Here is a 23,395-nt window from a genome sequence, read left to right on the forward strand (position 1 = left end):
ATTAAAAGAAGAAACAATATCTATTTTCTTTTGATTTGATTTGCAAATCTCTGATTTTATTTTCCATATACTATTTGTTTCCATTTTCGTGCAGGTATGAAGATTCGGCTCTTGCTGATGGTTGCGGCGCGAGGATCTGCCCTCTGTTTCGGGCTATTGTGATTTGGGCCACTACTTGTTTTGGTTTGGGCCTTGTGGCCCGTTTGTAATCGGACTATTTATTTGGGCCTTTTTACCCTGGCCAAAATCGGAAATTACACCTTTCATACTAGACTTTTCTACATTAGTGGGTCTCCTTCTACGGGTCAGAGCTTGTATCCAAGGCCCCTACAGCAATCCCGGAGCTTTCTCAACACCCACAATTGTATTCGCCGCTGACTCAGAAGCCTGCACCATCGTTTGTTTCGTCGAGTCCACCTGTTTCCACTTATTCTGTAGTTTCAAGCAACTTTCTTTATTATGCCTATAGCATCCACACTCATAACAAATAATCGACAAACATTTATACACCAGATATTGAATATGACCATTAATACCCATGCAGGAGACTAATGTTTTTTTCAGGGCAATCATCACGGCCAAGTAAGCAAACTGTCCCTTATTCGCCTCTGTTGTGTTATAGTCAACTTTTATGGTTTCCCCCAACATAATGGAGATAATTCTTAACAAACCTTTAGAATAATATCGGTATGGGAGACGAGGAAATCTTACCCAAACCACCATCTTTGAAGGAAAACTTTCCCTTGTTGAGAAGTCTCGGCTCCGTGGTTGCACTACGAGGTAATGTCCATAAATCACCCATAGCCCTCCCGTCAGTGCACTATCATAATCCTTCTAATTACTAAGTTTGACAAGGAAGAAATTATTATCAAGGTCGACCACTTGAAAGCTCCCGATTAAACTCTAGAAGGATTGTAGGTAACCTACCAACGCTTTGTACCTAATATTCTTCCCTAACAAACATACTACAATTTTTTTAGCCATTCTCTTATCAATCAATTCATGAATCCGTTCGGAGAAAGTAATCTCCAGGTACTCTCCTTCGGTATTAATCATGTAGTCGTCCTCCTCGATTTCAAGTTCTTGCTCCAAAACTGCTTCCTCTTTTGACCTTCTCTCTTCCACATTTCCTACAAGTTTGTCCCACCATGAAACTTTCAGGAGGCCATTTTCCATTACCACATCTCCCGAGACCCAATCATCAATAGATTTATTCTTGACTTTCTTGGTAGCCCTTGCGAGGTCCTTAAGGACTGGTGATCCTTGTCGTTCCAAGGAAGTAGAAGTGAAAGACATGAAGTTATTAGTTGTTAATAACATGGAAAAACTTTCTTTTTGTCGCATTAAATCATTGAATAGGATTATAACTGATGTGATAAGAAAGATTTATTTAATAATTTCTCATAATTGAGGAACACTTTAATTATAAGAACTTGAGGATGATGGGTTTGTTTGCTCTATTATTGGAATGAATTTGATAATGAATCAATATACTTTATATACGGTTTAAAAAAATTTGGTTTCATAAGTTAAGTCATAATGATTTAGTTAGACAATTGACAAAATTGTAATAAAATTATTTCATTAAATATAAAATGTTTACTTAAAATAATACATAATTATTTATTTTTAAAACTACTCATATTAATAAAAAGATGCGCACTATATTCAATGTTAAGGGTATGCTTGGTTGGGTGAAAAAGTAGAGGGATGGGAGGAGGAAGTGAAAAAGTAGAAAGAAAATAAATTTTGAGTGTGCTTGGTTGGAAAGAAAAGTGGGAGGGAACAAAATTGGAGGGATGACCATTTTTCATCTTAATGCATAAAAATTAATCCTTCCAAATTGGAAGATGAGAGGAGAGAAAATAAGAGAGATATGTATGTTAGTTCAAAAGTATACATTTTTCAAATGTTTTATTTTCTTTCCTTCCATTTTAACTCTACCAAGCAATGAAATGAAATATTTTTTCATCTCTCTTACCAAGCACACCTATGAAAAGAAAAATTATATTTTTTGTCCTTCTAGTTTTCCACCCCTTCAATTTTTTATCTTGAAAGAAAATTTAGGCGTGGTCATTTTCCATCCTAATGCATAAAAATCAATCATTCCAAATTGGAATAATGAGAGGAAAAAAAATGGAAGAGAAATGTCAGTTAGTTCAAATTATACATTTTTCAATTATTCTATTTTCCTATCTTTTCTACCAAGCACATATATAGAAAGAAAATTTATATTTTTCATCCTTTTAATTTTCCACCCTTTCAATTTTTCAAAATTTCAATTTTCTTTCCTTGGTAAGCAAAGTCTTAAAGTTCCCACCATACACTCATGCCTTGCGTGAGTTTTAATCCGAGTTAGTCAATTTTGTCTTAATTTTTTCAATTCTTAACCCATTTGTACATGGAAAAAATAGAAAGAAAAGTTTTAGTTAAGGAAAATAGAAGAGAAAACAAGTTGACATGCGGAGGAGGAGGCATGTGGAGAGGATTGATGTACCAAATTTCTAATAGAAAAGCTTGCTCTTGGCCAAATTAAAATGTACATTCCAGGATCCAAAGAAGGGAAAGAAGTTATCACAATTTAGCTTGTATTAATTTTTTTTTCATTTTGGATCTTATTTTATCAATTCTTTAGTCTTTTTTTAAAATTAATTGTGTTTAAATAAAATAGGTGACAAGCTTAACCAATGAGAATACATCTAATATATCTTTACACATGATAATTGATGTATACAAAAATATATATATAAAAATTCAAAATATATAAAAGAATTATAAACAAATTGAAATTCAAAAAATTGAAAAAATCCAATATACATAATTATTCCAAAATATATAAAAATTCAAAAAAACATATAAACTATCAAATTTATTAAATTCAAAAAATCAAAAGTTATTATTATTATAATATATCAAATATATAAAGTAAAAATTATAAAAACATGATATAAAATTAAAAAATTCAAAAATATATATTAAAAAAAAGAGCAATAAAAAATATAGAAAATATAAAAAATTAAAAAATTCAATTTTTTATAATATGTAAAAATTATAAAGAATAAAATATAATAATACATTCTACAAAACAAAAATAATTCAAAAACCGGTTAGTCGAGATACCAGTCCAGAATAAAAGGTTGGATTGGTTGACGTGCAAACCGACAGTTGAATTGATTTTTTCTATTGTTTAATTTTTTAAAAATATATATGTTTTTTAATAATTTATTCATTTGAACTAGAAAAGATAATAAAACATTCTAAAAATTAAAGTTAATTCAAAATTCGGTCGGTCAAGGTATCTATGGAGAATAAAGGGTTGGATCGGTTGATGTGCGAACCGACAGTTGGATTGGTTTTCGCTATTGTTTAGTTTTTTAAAAAAAATTAATAATTTATTCAATTGAACCAACAAACCGGTCGAATTAGGAACCAATGATCGAATTGGTTCAACCACATCAGTTCTAAAAATATGGAGAGCTAATTTTGTTATAATGCCAATAAGATAAAAGCCAGGTCAGACTTCTATTATCGAGACAAAGGACCAAAAAATTAAAATTCGAAAAAAGTTGATGACTAAATCAAAAACTTTCTTAGTTAAGTAACTTAAATAAAAATATTCTCAAAATTAAATGACTATTTGCATAATTCACCCTAAATATTGATATTCAAACTCCTGATTTAATGTAACTTTTTAAAGATGCACAAGAGTAAAATATGATTGTACAAAAATCAACTAAATTATGTTTTTGTTAAAAAATTTATCCCGAACCCTGAACTTCAAACATCAAATCCTAAACTCAAACCCTAAACCTTAAATCTTAAACTCTAAATTCAAATTTGAACCCTAAATCTTGAAACATGAACTTCAAGAGGGGTTCGAGGTTCAAGGTTTAGTATTCTAAGTAAAAAAATTTACAAAACCATGTATCAATGACATGGAAAAAATTACTTAAATATCATTAAATAATTAGAAATGAACCATAAATGATGTTGTAGAAAGAGTGCATAAAACAATTTTTACTTTTAAGTTAAAAGGCAAATATTTTAAACAAAGGACTACTTAATTAACTTTATGGTTTTGGTCGGTAAAGTGAAAAATGAAAATTTGAAGTGATAGAAAATTAGAATCATAGAAAATATAATTTTTCTTCCTGTAACTGTGCTTAATAGGCTTAATAGAGTTAAAATAGATCCATCGTTTTCTCTCCTCACGACTTTTCAATTTGGAGAGAGATGATATTATATAATGTCGCACGCCTCTCCATCGTTTACACTGTTGATGATGATCATATCTCAATTCTCGAACAAAAAATCGCTGTCTTTTGGTATGTCCTAAGCCCCATCATGTTATAACCATGATATAAATCATTTCCGTAGCTTATGAATGATTTTCAGGCTAACATTGCCATGGCTTTCCCTCCTCGTTCTTTCATCTACCTGCCCAATGAAGATCGTGGTAATGATCATTTCTTTTCCCCTTCTTGCCCTCCCCAACTCTTCCTTGGTATGATCTCTCTCTCTCTCTCTCCCCATCTGTCTATACATGTATATTCTTTGTTTATGGTGCACCTTTTATGATGAAAAGATCAGTGTGTTTCTTAGGTGTTGACCAAGTTCTTGTGGAGGATGAATGATGGATCGCATGTTGGTGAGAAGAAGAAGAGGCTTAAGTTGGAACAAGTGAAGGCACTGGAGAAGAGTTTTGAGTCGGGTAACAAGCTGGAACCGCAGAGGAAATTGCAACTGGCTAAGGCTTTGGGGTTGAAACCAAGGCAGATAGCCATCTGGTTTCAAAACAGGAGGGTCAGGTGGAAGACCAAGCAATTGGAGAAAGATTATGATGTTTTGAAGAAACAGTGTGAAGCACTCAAGGCTGACGCTGATGCACTTCAGGCTCAAAACAACAAGCTTAGTGCTGAGGTAACTACCGCTTTCTCATCTTCATCAACACTTGATCTCATCATAGCTTCCGACTACGGTTTTAATTGTTCTGTTGTCATGTAGTTATTGTCTTTGAAAACCAAAGATACAAACGAAATAAGTATTAAGGATGAAGTAAATGAGGGTTCATGGAGCAGTAAAAACCTTTTCTCAACTTCATCAACGAGGCCAACAAGCATGGTTCAACTTCTCCAAGGCTCAACAAGATCAAACCTCCCATGCACTAAACCTGACCAAGTAGTTCAAGAAGAGGGATTTTGCCATCTGTTGAATGAAGTTGATGAGCAGCAAGGTTTTTGGCCATGGGGAGAGCAATAAGAAATGTCCAACTGAGCCAAGAGGCCAGGTTGAGCTTAGCAAGTTAGTTAAGAAGAAAATTTGGGAATTTTCCTGTCAACTTCAAATTCTTGTTTTGGTTGTTGGTTGGTGTATAGAATTGGATACATTTGATATCATGTGGGCAGAAAAATCAATATGTTGGTTTGGCTCTGAAATTAAACATTTTCTTGTGAAATATTTTTATTTGACATTGAGTGGTTTCCCAAGCTTCGGCATGGATCATGAACCCAGGGTTTGATCTAGTTGATTCATTTGTGTGTTGAGCTTTTTTAACCAAAAGGAATGCAGCATAGGTCCAACCCAATATTCACTCTGTAACCATGTTGGAGAATATGTGACACATCACATAGAAAAAGACTGTAGAAGGTCCCATTTTTAGCATTCTGTGTAACTCAGAAATTTGCAGAACAGAAAACAAACTTCTTGGATTCCCTACTCAATGGAGCCTACAAGTTTGTGCTGTACATTCACAGATAGCGAGACGCACGTGTCCTGTTCTTCAATTGGCCCTCTTATTTGTTTTCTTCATTATTTTTTCCCTTCAAATATCTAAGTTTGATATTTGCGATAAACATAATGATTCATACGAATTTGATGGTTGCGAAGTATGCAAAAATAAAGAAAAAGGATTTAAAAATGATAAAAGTAAAAATAATTAAAACTGAAATAATTATAGTAAAAATAAACAGAAATTAAATTAAATTGAATAAACCAATATGATGATATTTTAGCTTCAAGCTCGATTTTGTCTCTGGTTTCGAACTGGTCCTCGATAAAAAATCTTCTCATTCAACTGATAAGTCAATTATAGTGATTGAGGACGTCTCTGACCACCAACCTTTCTATGTGTAAATTAATTGCAGGAACGTCCAAGAACTAACATTTACCAAACAAACAACCATGAAACACGTGTCCATAATTAAGCTCTTCAATAGCCTTGCGAACTAGAAGGGCCCAACTCGAACCAGCAATCTCAACTGCACAGGTCATTTAAATCCAATTGATATTTCCCTTGACGGATCCCACTAACCACTTAATTGGACACGTCAATATGTTTCTTAATAGATCGAATATGACAAACGAGGTATCAATTCTTTTAATTGTACCGCTATCAATAACAAATCAACGAACTCTTTATGACTTGATGTCAATACAACTTATGATAGTGTCTATTTCTTAAACCAGAGAAATAACGAATACTAAAATAAAAGTTGTTTAGGTACAGGTTGAGATCTCACGGCCTTCTCCCAGATTGTCTATCCGCCTAAAAGTTGATTAAAAATTTAGCTACTCATGAAAACGAACATATACGAACGAAAGTGTCAACAAATTAAAAATAAAAATAAAAGAAAGAAAAGGGAAAAATTGAATTGCAAATTGAATTCTTAATTCAATGTCAGGCCAACGCACGGATATATATATAAACCTTAATTCTAGTTAAACTCATCAATTTAATATTGAAGTTATTTACAGATAAAATACTAAAAAATTAAAATATTATCCTAATGAGAAATTAAAAATATTATTTTTACAAATAAGTCCAAAATAAAAATTCTCAAAATAGATTATTGTCCATCAACTTATTCTTTAGCCTAAAACTTTTACGACAACTCATATTTTTGACTTCCTTTTTATCTTATGGGTTTGCTTTTGCATCTAATCAAAAATTAAATAGTAGGCCCAAAATTAATAGCATCTCATTTAAGAATTTATCAAAATTAAGCATAATAAACATGTAAATTGAGCGTATTATCACTCATCGATTATAACTTGGCTTTGATGCTACATCTTTAGAGGCACATTCCTTTCACAAGTTTTTCAGTAATTTAGGTTTCATTATAAACTTTTTCAATGTTTTGTGCAAAAATCATAAAGAAATACAAGCTGCTTTAAAAGCTAAAATTGCACACGTGTTAACTAATAACAAGTTTAAAATTGAAAATTGTGCCAATCAAATTAACACTTTAAAATAGGTTGGATATACTCATTGGGGTTCACAATAGACCTGTCCATGGGCCGGGCTCGGAAAATTTTTTTGGCCCGCCTCCTAGGCCCAGCTCGAAATATGGGCCTGAAATTTCGCCCAGGCCCGGCTCGGGAAAAATATCATAAGCCCGAGCTCGGTCCGGCCGAGCCCATTTTTTAATAAACATTAAAAAATTATTTTAAAAATAAAAATATTTTAAAAGTATTTTAAAATTAAAAAATAAAAATAAAAAATATATATTTATTATATTCGGGCCGGGCCGGGTCGGGCCCGGGTCAAAAAAGTGGTGCCCGAGGCCCGGCCCATTTTTTAAACGGGTCTCATTTTTTTGCCCAAGCCTATATTTCGGGCCTATATTTTTACCCGAACCCTCTCATATTTCAGGCGGGCCGTCGGGCCGGGCGGTTCACAATTTCATTCCATATGCAATCTTATAACATTTTTTTTATGCAACTTGTTCGATGCTTGAAAATATTAAAAGGGAATGATCCACTTATTCTCAACGAGGAGATGCAACTATTGTATCCAAGTTGATTTAATCATCTAAGTTCATTCTTAGTTTGCATTTTTGAAAGAGGTTATAAGCATTTTGTATATATTTTCAAGCTTTGCAACAACAGTCTCAAGACATTATAAATGCTATGCATTTGGTTTCAATTACAAGAAGTTGATTTGGAATTTGTGAGAAAATGGTTAGAATATTGTGATGAAAGATGTGTTATCATTATGTGAAAAGAATGGCTTTCGTGTTCTTGTTTAAATGCACATTGTGTTGAAGGTAGATGTTGATAACACCAACAAAATCAAATCACTCTAGAGCACCATATTGAAACGAACTAAGGAGGGGCAAATTTATTTGACTTCAAGTCTAGAACATTATCCAACTTGCAACCCATTTTTAGATGAAATTCTGACATTTTTTGTTTAGTTGTTCTTATAGACAGAAGATGTAACATTTCAAAAACTCCTGGTTATAAATAGTGTAATTTCGGAGAAAATATGTGATAGATTATCGATGGTAAATAAAATAAAAATTTATCAATGTTAGAAGAGAAAGCTAATGAATACCAAAGGAAATTGAGTAAAAAAGTAAGCCATGATGTATTAATTTAAGGTAGGAACTAAATTGTAAAGACATGAAAAGTGATGTGGTCTTAGTTTAAAAATTCAAAATTTATGGGGTTAAACATAAATATGGAAAATTTATGGGACCAAAAGTAAAAATACCGTAAAGGTGGAAATGACCAATGTGTAAAATAAATTAGGTAGGTAAGGACCAAATTGAATAAGTGAAGTATTGAGAGAGATTAAATTGTAATTTTATCAAAAGTGATAAATGACCCAAAAGTAAATACTGAGATATTACAAGGGAAAAATGATCATTTCTTGAACAAGATAATTATTATTATAATAATTAGTGAGAAATGGTGTTAAAACATGATTAGTTAGAATATTTTACTATTAGTTTTTATTATGTTATTATTATTTATTATTTAATTAATTAAGACATTTTTGTAGAAACATGGAAAATTCTCTTCATGCTTCTTCATTCCAACGCCACCACCATTATAAATAGAAAGGACACTATGCCTTTCTTACAATTTGGTCTCTTGTCATTCATTTCTACTATTTCACCTTAAATTCTTGAAAATTTCCTTAACCACCCAAGAGGAAAGTTGTAGTAGAGAACCTAGAGAGCTTAAATATCATCTCGGAAGCAAGAAATTTGGAGATTGAAGTGAAGAAAGTAAAGATATTAAAGAGACAATGTAAGAATTCAAGTATTTCCTCATGAAATTTATGTTTAATTGAAGTAAAGACATAAGAAAGTGATTTCTACTATAATGATTGATTATGTTTTAATGTTTTCATGAAGTGGGAATGTAACATCCTGAATAATTTATTTCTATTTCTGAAAGTATCTGACATAAGTGTGTATCTGCTTTTGTGGTTAAGTGTTTTGGGTGTGTGTATGGGGTCTTGGGTTTAATTCCCACTTTTGGCAAAATTTTGTTATTTTAGATCCAAACTTTTCTTTTTGATTTCTTCCTTTTTTTTATTTATGTTCGCTATTCTGTCTTTCAAATCACCGCGTTTGGGTGCTGTAGACTCTGTTCAGTCTGTAGTAGGTAAGTCTTTTTAAAGTTTTGGGCTAATCAGAACCGATTTCAGGTTTGGTAATGTGGTGATTTCTTGTATAGGTGTTGCTCAATGGGATCAAAACATGTTTTCCAGCGTGTAGCGTGCTCGGGCTATCGTATCCATTTTGGTAAGTGATCGAACCTTCGTTTGAAATAGTTTCTCAAGTATGTCGTTTGGGGTTTTGGATAGATTAGCTTCAATAATTGGAATTGATCGGGTTTTTGGTATTGTTCTTAGGTTTTAGGAGTCTCAGGATTATTTCAGTGCGAAAAATGAACCAAGTGTGTACCCGAAACGCAGAAAATCAATCTTCGACAAAAGCCCAAAGACTATTATGTCAACGCCACACGGGCGTGTGTCTGGCCGTGTGGTTGGCCATGTCCGAGAAACGGCTGTGTGGTCAACGAAGGCATGGCTGTGTCAGGACATGGTCGTGTTGGCCACACGGGCTAGGCCAAGTTGGGTGTGTGAGCCCACACGGGCGTGTGGGTTCTAGGCCAGGCCGTGTAGGTCACACGGGCAAAGCCAATCTGGGTATGTGGGCCCACATGGGTAAGCCACACTGGCATGTGGGCCCATAATTTTAAAATTTTCCCTAAGGTCGTACGGCTCATTTCGATTGACTGTGTGTCTACCGTAAAGTCGTCAAGGGCTAACCAAACCCTAGTTTATGTGATCTGATATTCTGATAGTTTTCTCTGAGTAGGACACTGATATACATGTCTGATTATTCTGCTACTTATATATATATATCTAATATTTGAATGCGAACATGTCAAACATGATATTTCTATACCTGTATACTATTTTTGTATTTTGTATCTGTATTTGGGGTGGGGTTTGTATATGTGGAGGAAGTGATCTGTATGGTGACATTTCACCTATATTCTGGCAGCTTAATTGCATATTATCTGTAATGTGTCGCATCGACACAATATGGTATGTAGGGATGGGTGAGTGTTTTTAACCCTACATGGTGTGATAAGATAGTCGGAGATTGTGTGTAGAGGATGGGGGTAAGACTCACTGCATCTGTTCTGTTTATTTGCTATCTGTATCTGTATCTGTGTCTGTATTTGTAAAGGACTTTAGTCCGAGTCTGAATCTAACTGTGTATGTGATATCTGTTTGTAATGCATGTATATTTCTATTGGGTTACACACTGAGTTTTTGGAAACTCACGTTTGTTTGTTTGTGTTGTTTAGATAATCCATAGACTTAGGCGGACCGGTACGACGGAGTCTCAAGGTGACCACGAGATCGTAAACTGACCTTAAATATTGGTTTTAATTAAATTAAAGACTATTTCTAGGAGTTTTTTTATTTATTAGACTCTCTAGACTGTTGGTTTTTAATTTGGTTTTGGATGCATTTTTATTTTTTTATTCCAATGTCTGGCTGAAATCTCGGTTTTACGAAAATAAATATTTTTTCTAAAAATACAAGTTAGATTTTTGAAATATAACGATTTTAAAACTTCCACTGTAAATTATGATTTGGCATGTAAATTAATTAAATAACGTTTTCAATAAAAGTTATAATAATGATAATGGTTAGAAAGCTTCAATGAATTTGCACTATTTTTAAAACCCCTTTTATTGTATCATTACCAGATTCGGGCATAACGCATAGGCCAGGTCTAGGGCGTTACATTTAGTGGTATCAGAGCCAGGTTTCAAAATTCGGGCTGTAAATTTTGGGTTCTAAAATTGTGTTTTAAAAAGAATTGGTTTTCAGATAATTTGAGGAAGTATGTGGAACACCGAGTCTCCGGCGCTGATCCTGTAAGTATTTCTGAACTTAGATAGTATATTCTGAAAACATTGTAGATAGTATTTTCTAAAACTGTACTGAAACAATTAGAGACTGGAACCTCTAAAAACATTTCTGAACTTCTGATAATTTTTTCATAAAATATCTGCTAATAAATACTGGAACTGATACATAAAATTTTATAATGTAGAAAAAATTTAAAAATTTACGATGAGCACTCGTGGAACACTCAGACTTGGTATTCATGGTCGTGGTTGAGGCCGTAGGGGGCTCGAGCTAAGTCTTCTTCTCTAGGTAGTATGCTAAATTTAAATACGAGTGAGACACTAGTTTCACCTGCTACTGAGACTGGGTCTCAAAGTTGTTCGGCTGGGGACGACGCACTATCACAAGCCATGTTGAGAGTATTGGAGAGAGACGCTAGACCCAATTTTGGATCTGGGGGTCGTAGGTCGGTAATTGAATGACTCTGGTCTAATGGAGCTGAGCTATTTAGGGGTGTCACTGGAGTCTCCCCTACTATGGCCGAGTATTAGTTGGAAGCCACAGAGAGGATTATGAATGATATAGACTGTACACCCGAGTAGAAACTTAAGGTACAGTCTCTTTGCTTCGCGACGAGGGTACTCAGCCTGATCGTCTAAACTGGGATTTCTTCAAGACTGCTTTTCAGGAGAAATATGGGAGAGCAAGCTACGTTGATGCTCGTAGACGTGATTTCATGAATCTCACGTAGGGTGATAGATCAGTGATCGAATATAAGGCCGAGTTTCTAAGGTTGAACCGCTAAGCTCGAGGTATGATGGCGTCTAAGTATGAGAAGTGCGTCCACTTTGAGGATGGTTTGAGGGATAATTTGAGGGTACTCAATGCTCCACAAAGGGAGCGAAAGTTCACGGTTCTGGTTGATAAGGTGAAGATCACCAATGAGGTTAAGCGCATGGAGCGCCAAAATAGGGACCGTGAGAGAGGCAAGAATAAGAGGGAGTTGAAGACCTCTAGTTCTGTTCAGAGGCCTAAGAAAAATGACAAACCTGATGTGCTGTTTAGAGTAGGGGTTCATGTGGCTCTTACTAGGATTCAGCCTTGTGGAGATTGTGGTAGGCGCCATCCGAGTGAGTGTTGGAGGAGGTTGGAGGCTTGTCTGAAGTGTGGCTCTTTGGAGCATCGTATTAGGGAATGTCCACAGCGAGTAGATCAGATGCAAGTTTCAGGACCAGGTACTGTACAGCCTCAAAGGGCAGTTCACCAGCTACCTAAGGGCTATAAACTAGCTAGGGGTGGTAATGATATGAGACGAGGGTAGAGAGCATCGGGCAAAGGTGCTAGTTAGACGGAAACGAGGCAACCTGCACTGATTTACACTGCTCGACACCGAGAGGATAGAGATGTTCCTAATGTTATCACCGGTACGTTCTTTATTCTTGATGTACCTTATACTACTCTGGTAGACATAGGTTCAACACACTCATATGTAGATAGTATTGTTTCTAAAAACCTGGGGATTTCTGTTGAAAGCACCTTTAGTGAGATTACTATACTGAATCCGTTGGGACAGTCTACTCGGGTTAGTAAACTTTATAGGAATGTTCCGTTAGAAATGCAAGGGGCTGAATTTCTAGCAAATCTGATGAAGTTATCATTTGAGGAGTTCGACTTGATTCTGGGTATGGATTGGTTGGTTGAGCACCGAGTCAATTTGGATTACGCGACTAAGAGGATCGTTCTAAAGACCAAGGATGATAAGGAAGTGGTGGTGATCGGTAAGCGTCGAGATTACCTTTCTAATGTGATATCCGTTCTTGTGGCTGAGAAATGGATTCGGAAAGGGTGTAAGGCTTATTTGGCTTACGTCAGTGTTTTTATTTCTAGGGACTCTTCGATGAAGATATCAGAATAGTGAGGGATTTTATGGATGTCTTTTCTGAGGAGTTGTCGGGTTTACCTCTGAATCGAGAAGTTGAGTTCGGCATTGAGCTTCTTCTGGGTACAGTTCCGGTGTTTATAACTTCATACCGTATGGCACCAAAGGAGCTTGCAGAACTTAAGGCTCAACTTTAAGAACTTCTGGATCATGGTTTCATCCTCCCTAGTGTGTATTCGTGAGGGGCACTGGTTCTATTTCTGAAGAAAAAAGATGGCACCATGATGATGTGCATCGATTATCGATAGTTGGATAAACTGACTGTGAAGAATAAGTATCCATTTTCGAGGATCGATGATTTTTTTTATCAATTCCGAGGGGCTTCAGTGTTTTCGAATATTGATCTTTGTTCTGGGTATCATCAATTGAGAGTTAAGGAAGTGGATGCTCATAAGACTGCATTTAGGACTCGTTATAGACATTACGAGTTTCTAGTTTTGCCTTTTGGTCTGACGAATGCTCCGGCTGCATTCATGGATCTGATAAACCGAGTCTTTTAGCCATATCTGGATCAGTTCGTCGTGGTCTTCATCAATGATATTTTGGTTTACTCTAAGAATGAGGATGAGCATCTTAAACTAGTGCTTTAGATACTCTGAAAGAAACAGCTCTACACTAAGTTAAGTTTTGGTTGCGAGAGGTGACTTTTTTGGGGCACGTAGTTTCTGCTGAAGGGATCCGAGTTGATCCTAGAAAGATTGAGGCGGTGCTTGATTGGAAACGGCTCAAGAACGTATCTGAGATCCGCAGTTTTCTGGGTCTTACGGGTTATTATCGGCTGTTTGTCGAGGAGTTCTCTCTGATTGTAGCTCCTTTGACTAAGCTTCTGCGCAAGGGTGTGTCTTTTGTCTGGAATAATGTGCAACAATCGAGCTTCGAGAAGCTAAAGTCTATTCTAACTCAGGCTCCTGTTCTAATACAGCCTGAATCTGGTAAAGAGTTTGGGGTCAACAGTTATGCGTTGCACGTCGGTTTGAGATGTGTATTGATGCAAGAGGGTAAGGTTGTGGCTAATGCATCCTGTCAGCTTAAGACACACGAGGGGAATTATCCGACGCATGACCTCGAATTGGCTGCTATGGTTTTTGCGTTAAATATCTGGAAGCATTATTTGTATGGTGAGGTGTATCATCTACACTGATCACACTCTTTCTCTCTCTTATATACAAAAAAATTAGCCATAATTCATATGAAATCTCAAAAAGAAAATTTTCTTATATAGTGTGATGATGTTGGAAATAATTATGGAAAATAAACACAATTTATCGAATAATTAACTGCATAAAAATAAGGGGTAAAAGACACTTATCCCTTAAATTTGGTATAAAATAAATTTGGTATAAAATATACTTACCTCTTATAATTTCAATCATACGCAGTTATCCTATAAGATTGAAGTAAATCTCATAAAACTTTTAAAATTTACTTATTAATTTTTTTAAAAAAATCATACCTTTATTAGTTATAGCTTATTTATTGGTTTAAATTACAAAATAATGAAATTTTAATTATATATTGAACTGCTATAAAATTTAATATATTTGGCTTCTTTCATAAAAATTAAATTTAACTTTAATCAAAACAAAATATTTTAAATGTATATTTAGTTCAATTATAAATTAACTTGAGATAAACTCATTAAATTATTTTATGAGAAATTAATTAATTACGATAATTAATTACGATTATTATAATGGTTGTAATGAAAAAATTGATTAAAATATAAAGGTGAACAAAATTATCTCAAAGCTAATATTATAATTAAATAATTAACATGTATTTGCCTAAATGAATTATTAAACAATAAACAAAATATAATTATCATTCCTAGCCCAAGTGTTAATGTAGTTGCCTGTAAGTACCCTATATGTTATAGGACACGAGTTCAAATCCAACCAAGAACAAATGCTGAGATTTTCTTGTTGGGTAACCATACACTCTTGCACGGTTCACCTGATCAACCATCTGATGAGGTACTCCCACTCTACAACCTATTGCCTCTTTAGGCACTCGGACTTTCATTAGATATTCTGGTAAAAGGTTTGAATATATTTTGATTATCAATATGATCTTGTTTTAGAATGATTTATAATTATTTAGATATATTCTTGTTGAGATTTTTTTTTATATTTGGTAAATAAATAGTCGCTAAAAATTAGGAATTACCAAATATGGTTTAAAATTTCTCATATTTAGTTTTACTATTTTTAGCTTTAAGCTTATTAATTTTAGTTATTGTAAAGCCTATAAAAGGTTAGAACCATTTGAAGTTATTCATCAATTGACTAAAAATCATCTCCTCTCATTTGAGTTAAAACAAGCTTGTTAGCCTAGAAAATGTTTCACCTATGGCCTAAGAAAACAAGAAAAATCAGAGGTTTTTAACGCATTTAAAAGCTTCAAGGCTCGTGTAGAAAATTAGAATGGAAGAACCATTCAAGCTCTCCAAATTGATTGTGTTGATAAATATTGCTCAAAGGCATTTGAAGATTTTTGTGGCGTTTATGGTATCCGAAGAGAGCTAGCTCACAATTGCTTATACACCACAACAAAATGGAGTATTGGAGAGGAAAAATAGAACCATTCTTAACATGGTTTGAAGCCTGCTAGCAAGAGAAAGGATTCCAAAGGTGTTTTAGTCAAAAGCTGTAATCTATAGCATTCACATATTGAATAGAAGTCCCACTCATGCTTTTCAAGCCGTGACTCCGAAGGAGGCTTGGAGTGGAAGGAGACCCGCAGTAGATCACTTCAGAATTTTTTAGTACATTGCCTATGCACATGTCTTAGAGGAGAAAATGAATAAGTTTGATGATAGAGGTGAGAAATCTGTCTTTCTTGGTATTAGTAAAACATCAAAGGCATATAAATTATTCAATCCTAAGACAAAGAAAATCATTATTAGTCGAGATGTTGTGTTTGCTAAAGAGAATGGTGAAAAAAATCATTCTTTACCCAATCCTATAACAGATATAAGTAAGAGATGTTACATCAAAAAATTTCAAAACTTTTCATAGTATTAAAACACTTAATTTATTAGTATTGGACTCAATTTCAACCTTTAAAATTGAATTTTATATTTATGTCGAAATTTATACATATATCCGCCATAAAAGCTTATTTCATAGCCTTAATTTTTAATTTTTATTCTCACTAATTCATCACAAATTCATATATACAACTTAAACAAATATTCTAAATCACGTACAAACTTATTAATTTTAAATTTCTATTATTTTAATTTCATACATAATTATTTATCAAATATTTCATGGAATCAAGTATATAATTATTATGCCCAAATTTATAAATAAATGTTTCAGAATTGAAAAAACAGTCCCTATTCCTAAAATTTTACAATTTTTACAAAACAGTCCCTAAAATTTCATCTTTGTTTTTACAAAATAGTCCCTAAAATTTCATTTTTGTAGTTTTTACAATTTAGTCCCTAAAATCCAAACTTTCACTGTTCTACAATTTAATCCTTAAAAACAGAATTTATTCCTTTTAAAGACAGCCCATAATTTCCATATTTTACAAATCAATCTCTTTTACCAAAATTTTCAAAATTTAAAATCCTTACAATTTGGTCCCCATTAACTCAAATCTTATCACATAATGTCTCCGTTCCAAGTTTTCAAATAAAAAACCATACATAATAATTAAAACATAAAAATTTCAGTTTCCACATTTCAACATGTAATTTAAACTTTTAAAAATTTCTTAATTTAATCCTTTTAATTTAAAACATGTTAATTTAAGTACAATTTTCAATACTTTAAATATCATATTCTTATAGTCTTATCATAAAAATCCAAAATTTAATTTCTATATTTAGTTCTTTGGTTTTTAAATTTTTCATAATTTGCAATTTAGTCATTATTTCAATTTTTATCAAATTAATCACTTAAAATCATCCGTCAAATTGTTCAAAGAATCATTCACCATTCACACCATAAATGAACATAATACTTTCACCACTTAGAACAAAAATAATTATAAACACTTAATTCTTACAATTTTACATCAAATTATACATTCAAATAAACATAACATAATAATTGGAACAACTTACCCAAGCTTTCTTCCACTTCCATCTTCATATTCAAGCCTCCATGGTTGGTTTCATATGAAAGGACACTATCGAATTAGAGTTGGATGTGATATCTCAATTTAATTTCAAAGAATTTAGGTTAGAAATATACTTGAACAAGAAAAGGACCAAATTGAATTAAATGTAATTTTTTTCTCCTCTCCTCTCTTTTACACCTCTACACTTAGATATTATAATCTCATGATTATGTCTCCAAATATCGATTAAAAGTGAGAAAATTATATTTAGGTCCTTCTTCCACAAAATGGAAATATTGCACTTTAGCCTATGTACCTTTAAGCAATTTTCAATCTAGTCCATATCTTAATATTTCGACTCCATCTATCAATTCATGTCCATGTCACATTCATAAAAATATTTTACAATTTTTCCCTTTTCTGTAAAATGGTAAATTTGTACTTTTAGTCCATCTTTCACAAATTTTTAATTTAATATTTACTAAAACTTCACTATTCATACTTTCTTTTCCAATGTCAAAATTTGAATTTACTATCATTATACAATTGAGAAACTCCTGCTTTTGGGGGAAATTTTCTATTTACCTTTTGAAATACTTCTATTGGTGACACTAAGATTTTTGAGGTGTTACAAATGTATTTTTCAACCCACAAAGAAATAAGTGAATTTTTCATCAAACCAAAAATAGTTTAAATATCGTCAATAGACTTTGTTTTGTAAATTTCATCTTAGCCAATAATTAAGAAGCAATGAGAAGAATTTGGAAGAATCATATGCCAGAGTCCTTTAACAAAGTGAAAATTCCATATTACATGAAAGGACATTTCTACATTTGCCCTACATAGGGTGCAATGGCTTTCACTAGTCATCCTTCTTTGACTCCTTTCCCTATTTGACAGTAGATGGTTTCTCCATAACAACCAAAGGAAAACTTTAACACTTTGTGGACATTTACCTTTCCATATTAGTGGCCAATTCATACCAGTCACTTGCCAATTATTACTTACCAGATGTTTGTAAGTTGTTGAAAATGAAAAACTCCCATTTATTGTCCAGTTCTAAGCTATTCTATCATATCTATTATCTAGTGTCGAAACCATTTTTTTTGAAACAACAAAAAATTTAGTTGTCGACTAAAAAATAAAAAATAGGGAGTCACCACCGATCTTTTAAAGAGGTGTGATCAGGTCACCTTGAAAACGATTTTAGGTCTACGAATTTTGAGAAAATAGGTTCGGGAGTCGGTTACGTACGAGGAAGGGTTAGCACCCTCGTGACGCCCAAAATTGGTACCGAATTGATTGTTTAATGTTTTAGTGTCGAAAATTTGAAAAGATTTTAAAATACGATCCTTCCTTTTCTATTAATGTTAATTTTATAAAAAAATGCTTGGATAAATCGAGGTTAGTACTAAAGACCTTCTCGTCTCAGAGTAATAAAATGTCACACCCAATACATTAGGGCACGACATTTTTAATCCTCGAGAGCTTATCTTTTGATTTTCAAAACTCGCGCGGTGAAGTTTAAAAAGGATATCCAATTGCTTTAAGTCAGATGAAAAGTCGAAGCCCAATACGTTATGGTACAATTTCTCAAAATTCCGAGAATAGAATATTGTCCTCATTATTTTTTGAAAAATTCTCGTCTCGAGGAATCAACATGTCATGTCCAATACATTAGGACACAACGTATCAAATTCCCGAGAGTGAGCTTTTGGTTTATATTTTGATTAAAGCATATCCTCGATTATTTAGATTCAACAAGGAAAATTGGAACACAATACATTAGGGCCCAATTTTTTCGAAGATCCTAAATGCCGAGTATTGCGTTATTTTTGAAAACTTTTGTATAAAATGATTTTGATATTTAAATGATATTTAATGTAACCCTTTTAACGAAAAGTGTTATGGATTGATAGTGGATGACGCAAATTGATAGTTCATAAGCCACAATATATATACTAATAAATGACGAATAATCAAATAATATGAACAAGCATAGTGACAATAATTTCAATCACACATTATGTAAATATCAACATTAGCTAATAAGAGGAAACTAATCAAAAATCAAACAAATTTATATAACACTAATGTTTGAAATATACAAATTTAAACATAATTTAAGAAATAAAAATAATATATAAATTTAAATTTTAAAATAAATTTGAATAAATTAACGATGTTGAAATAAGCTGAAATAAATTAAAGATGTTAAAATATTTGAAAGAAATAAATATCTATATAATAATATGAAGCTAACAATAGATTATATATATGTATAATGAAAATAATTTAATATGGAATACGTATACCTATGCAATATTATAATAGTATTACGTAAAAAATATATTTATACGAATCTAAAAATATGTAATGAGTGAATATAGATAAGACATATCGTAGAATAAAATGAATTCAAATAATATTAATAATAGTATATTATAAAAAAGGTAAATACATATCAAAAGGTAAACAATAATACATAAAAATAAAGTAATGTATACATAATGGGAAAATATATAAGTGAATGATATTATCAATAATAGCTACAATAGTATAATAATAATTATAATACCAACAAAATGATCCTAATACTAATGAAAATACTAAACTAATTAAAAAGAATAAAAATGATAACACAAGCAAAACAAAAAAGGATTAGATTGCAACTAAAACGAAATTAATCGGGGAATAACGTAAATAAAACAACATAAGGGCCAATGTGCAATGCGCGAATGACATGGAGGGTTAATTTGGAAATATTCCCAACCCTCTAGAACGCTGTGTTGCAAAATGGACTAAAATGAAATTTGTAGGAAAATAGGCGGTCAATTTAAAGAAACAATAGAAACTGGACTGAACCAAGGCGCAAAAGTGGAGGACCTGGCCCGCAAATAACCCTCCCCATGCCAAAACGCGCGGATCTAGCCGCGGTTGGATCAGGTCATCGGATATGGGTCCTGCAATCAATACGGCGCCGTTTAGAGCCACCGAAACGGGCATTAAACGGTGCTGTTTCAACCTCATATAACAGCTACCGCAATCCTAAAAAGTTTTAAACCCAAAGCTATTCTAAACAAACAGAAAAAGAATCCCCCTTTTCTCTCCGCTGTTTCAAATCCCAGGCCTCTGCCCATTCAACTCCGATTCGCTAGGAGGAGAAGAAAGGCTTCATCGGCGCACCCACGAAGGTAAACTCTTTCTCATTTCCCTCTCTTTTCTGTTGTTTAATGTATTCCTAAACAAAGAAACCGAAAAAGAAAAAGAACAGTGAAGAAAAACAAAAAAGAAAAAAACCGATATATCTCTCCAATCCTTTTTTTTGTATTCAATCTCGTGTAAAAAAGGGAAGAAGAAGCCCCTAAAACAATACAGAAATGGGGTTTTATAGCCCCAAAAATACATCCATTTTTCCTTCTATTTTTCTCCTATTTTTTCTTTTCTGTTGCTATTTTGTTATTTTTCTTTTTCTCTTTCTGTTTGCTGCTTGTTTGTTGTGTGCAGGTACGGGTACGAAGACCTATGTGGAGGTACGGACGTGGCCGTACGGAGGCGTGCGTGGCAGTGTGTGGAGGCCACTGGTGCGGTGGCTGGAGGGCAGTGATGCTAGGGTTTTCTGATTCTCTTTTTGTTGGGCTATATTGTGCCATTAGATTTGGGTTTATTTGGGCCATTGAGCCAATTGCTTGTAAATGGACACTTAAAATTGGACTATTGTTGTATATGTATAGTTTGGTTTATCATTTGTTTTTGGACCGGGCGAATATTGGGTATTACAGCTGCCCCTCTTTGCTCGTTGTCGTGTAACGGGAACGGAGCAAAGACTAAAAGCCCAATTACCCGGTCATACTGGACCTTGGTGCTTTTCTTCTTTAACTAGCCACATTCCATCCTACTGCATTTTCCAAGGTATAGGAATTGGTATCTCAATCCACTCCACCGCAACATCGGGGAGATAGGATTTGTAACTCGTAACTTTAATCTGCTTAACTGTGATGTCGGGGAAGTAAGATTCGTCATTGTAGCTTCAATCTATTCCACTGCACTGCCAAGGAAAGTAAGATTCGTTGTTGTAGTTTTAATCTTTTTAATTGCAATGTTGGGGAAGTAAGATTCGTCGTTGTGGCTTTAATCTTTTCCACTGCACCGTCTGGGAAGTAAGATTCGCTATTGTAGCTTTAATCTTTTTAACTGTAATGTCGGGGAAGCGAGATTCGCCGTTGTGGCTTTAATCTGTTCCACTATACCGCCTAGAAAGTAAGATCTGTAATTCTTCGGTCTATTCTACTGTAATCTCAGGGAGATAAGACCTGACTTCAATCTGGTCCACTGTAACTTCAGGGAGATAAGATCTGTAATTCTTCGATTTATTCCACTGTAATCTCAGGGAGATAATACCTGATGCGATCTACTCTACTGTAACTTCAGAGAGATAAGATCCTTTATTTTAATCCGCTCCACTGTAATCAGTAAAATAGGATTATTGGCTTCAATCTGCTCCGCTGTAATCTCAGGGAGATAAGATCTGTAATTCTTCGGTCTATTCCACTGTAATCTCAGGGAGATAAGACCTGATGCAATCTACTCTACTGTAACTTCAAAGGGATAAGATCCTTTATTTTAATCCGCTCCACTGTAATTAGGGAAATAGGATTACTGGCTTCAATCTGCTCCGCTGTAATCTCAGGGAGATAAGATCTGTAATTCTTCAGTCTATTCCACTGTAATCTCAGAGAGATAAGACCTGATGCGATCTACTCTACTGTAACTTCAGAGAGATAAGATCCTTTATTTTACTCCGCTCCACTGTAATCTCAAGAAAATAGGATTACTGGTTTCAATCTGCTCCGCTGTAATCTCAGGGAGATAAGATCTGTAATTCTTCGGTCTATTCCACTATAATCTCAGGGAGATAAGACCTGGTGCGATCTGCTCTACTGTAACTTCAGAGAGATAAGATCCTTTATTTTAATCCACTCCACTGTAATCTCAGGGAAATAGGATTACTGGTTTCAATTTGCTCCGCTGTAATCTCAAGGAGATAAGATTTCTCGCTTCAATCTGCTCCACTGTACCCTTAGGGAGATAAGGCAGGTGTTTTCGATCTGCTTCGCTGTCGATGTAGGAAGACAAGATCTGCTGTCTTCACTGATCTGTTCTTTGGGGAACATAACCTGTATAATGAACCTAATTATGCCTAATGATTAGGATGACATGATCAAAATGCATCAAATGCTCCTAAGTAGATATGTGTGAATGGTGTTTGCATGAATGCAGAATTTTATTTTTCCGAGAATGATCCTGCTTAGGTTGTCATTACTCGAAGTTTATTAAGGCTTTGTGACTGACGTGCTACAACGCCTTCTTGCTTGACTGGCTTTTTTGAAGAAACATTTAGCTAGGTTGCCCCCTACTGTGACCCTCCAAGTTTAATCCATTGGGGCGTAAAATTTGTACCATCATTCTCTCACTGTAATCCAAGTGTAGAAATATGTGGCTTTTATCTCAATCCTCTCTTATCATAAATCAAGGATACAGGACCTAAATCGTTCTAGCTCCTCACACCATTCTCAAAGTGTCGTACTTATGTGCAAATGAAGGCTCTCTTCTCCGAGGTAACCTCTTCCTATTGCCTGATGATCATTACTTGCTTGTTTATTTAAGCTTTGTTATTAACCCGTCATCTTATCATTTTGTTCAATCAATGCATTTGACAACAAAATCCAAAGAGAAAGTCCAAATTTAGACTCTTCCTTCTCAAATTTCCAACCTTTAAATTTGGTGTGCTCTAAACAATAGTCCTGTTTCAGGTTCCTGTATTATTTAGAAACTTTTCCGAGTAATATGCAAAACTTCCTTTGTGAAAGTTCTATTAGTCCATTAATCATTATTCCAATGCAACATGCTTGCAAAAAGGGTCATAACAATGGATAAGAATAAAGTTGGTTCTGAGCATAGCTTAAAATGAATAAATTATCAAAAATAGTAAAGAAGGAAATTGATTGGGAATGTATACCTTGGAAAAGAATAAAGTACTCCAAGAACAACAAATTCAACATAAATAATATGAGAATTGGGTGCCCTAGATATCGTAGCTTGAACTTCTCTGTACAAACTTTCTGAAGACCATTCTAAGTTTGACATGTGTTTAGGAGATCTACAGTGCTTTGTCGATGCCCCAAGATGTCGTCTACCATTTCCTATTGATTCAGGCA

At 33.8% G+C, this 23,395-nt stretch overlaps 1 pseudogene; it reads left to right on the top strand.

Moving 5' to 3' along the window:
• Window positions 1–4,253: 4,253 nt before the first annotated feature.
• On the top strand, window positions 4,254–5,506 carry LOC107886861 (homeobox-leucine zipper protein HAT7-like; annotated as a pseudogene).
• The last annotated feature ends 17,889 nt before the right edge of the window (window positions 5,507–23,395 follow it).

The sequence above is a fragment of the Gossypium hirsutum genome, chromosome D04 (assembly GCF_007990345.1).
Source record: "Gossypium hirsutum isolate 1008001.06 chromosome D04, Gossypium_hirsutum_v2.1, whole genome shotgun sequence".
NCBI classification, from domain to species: Eukaryota; Viridiplantae; Streptophyta; class Magnoliopsida; order Malvales; family Malvaceae; genus Gossypium; species Gossypium hirsutum.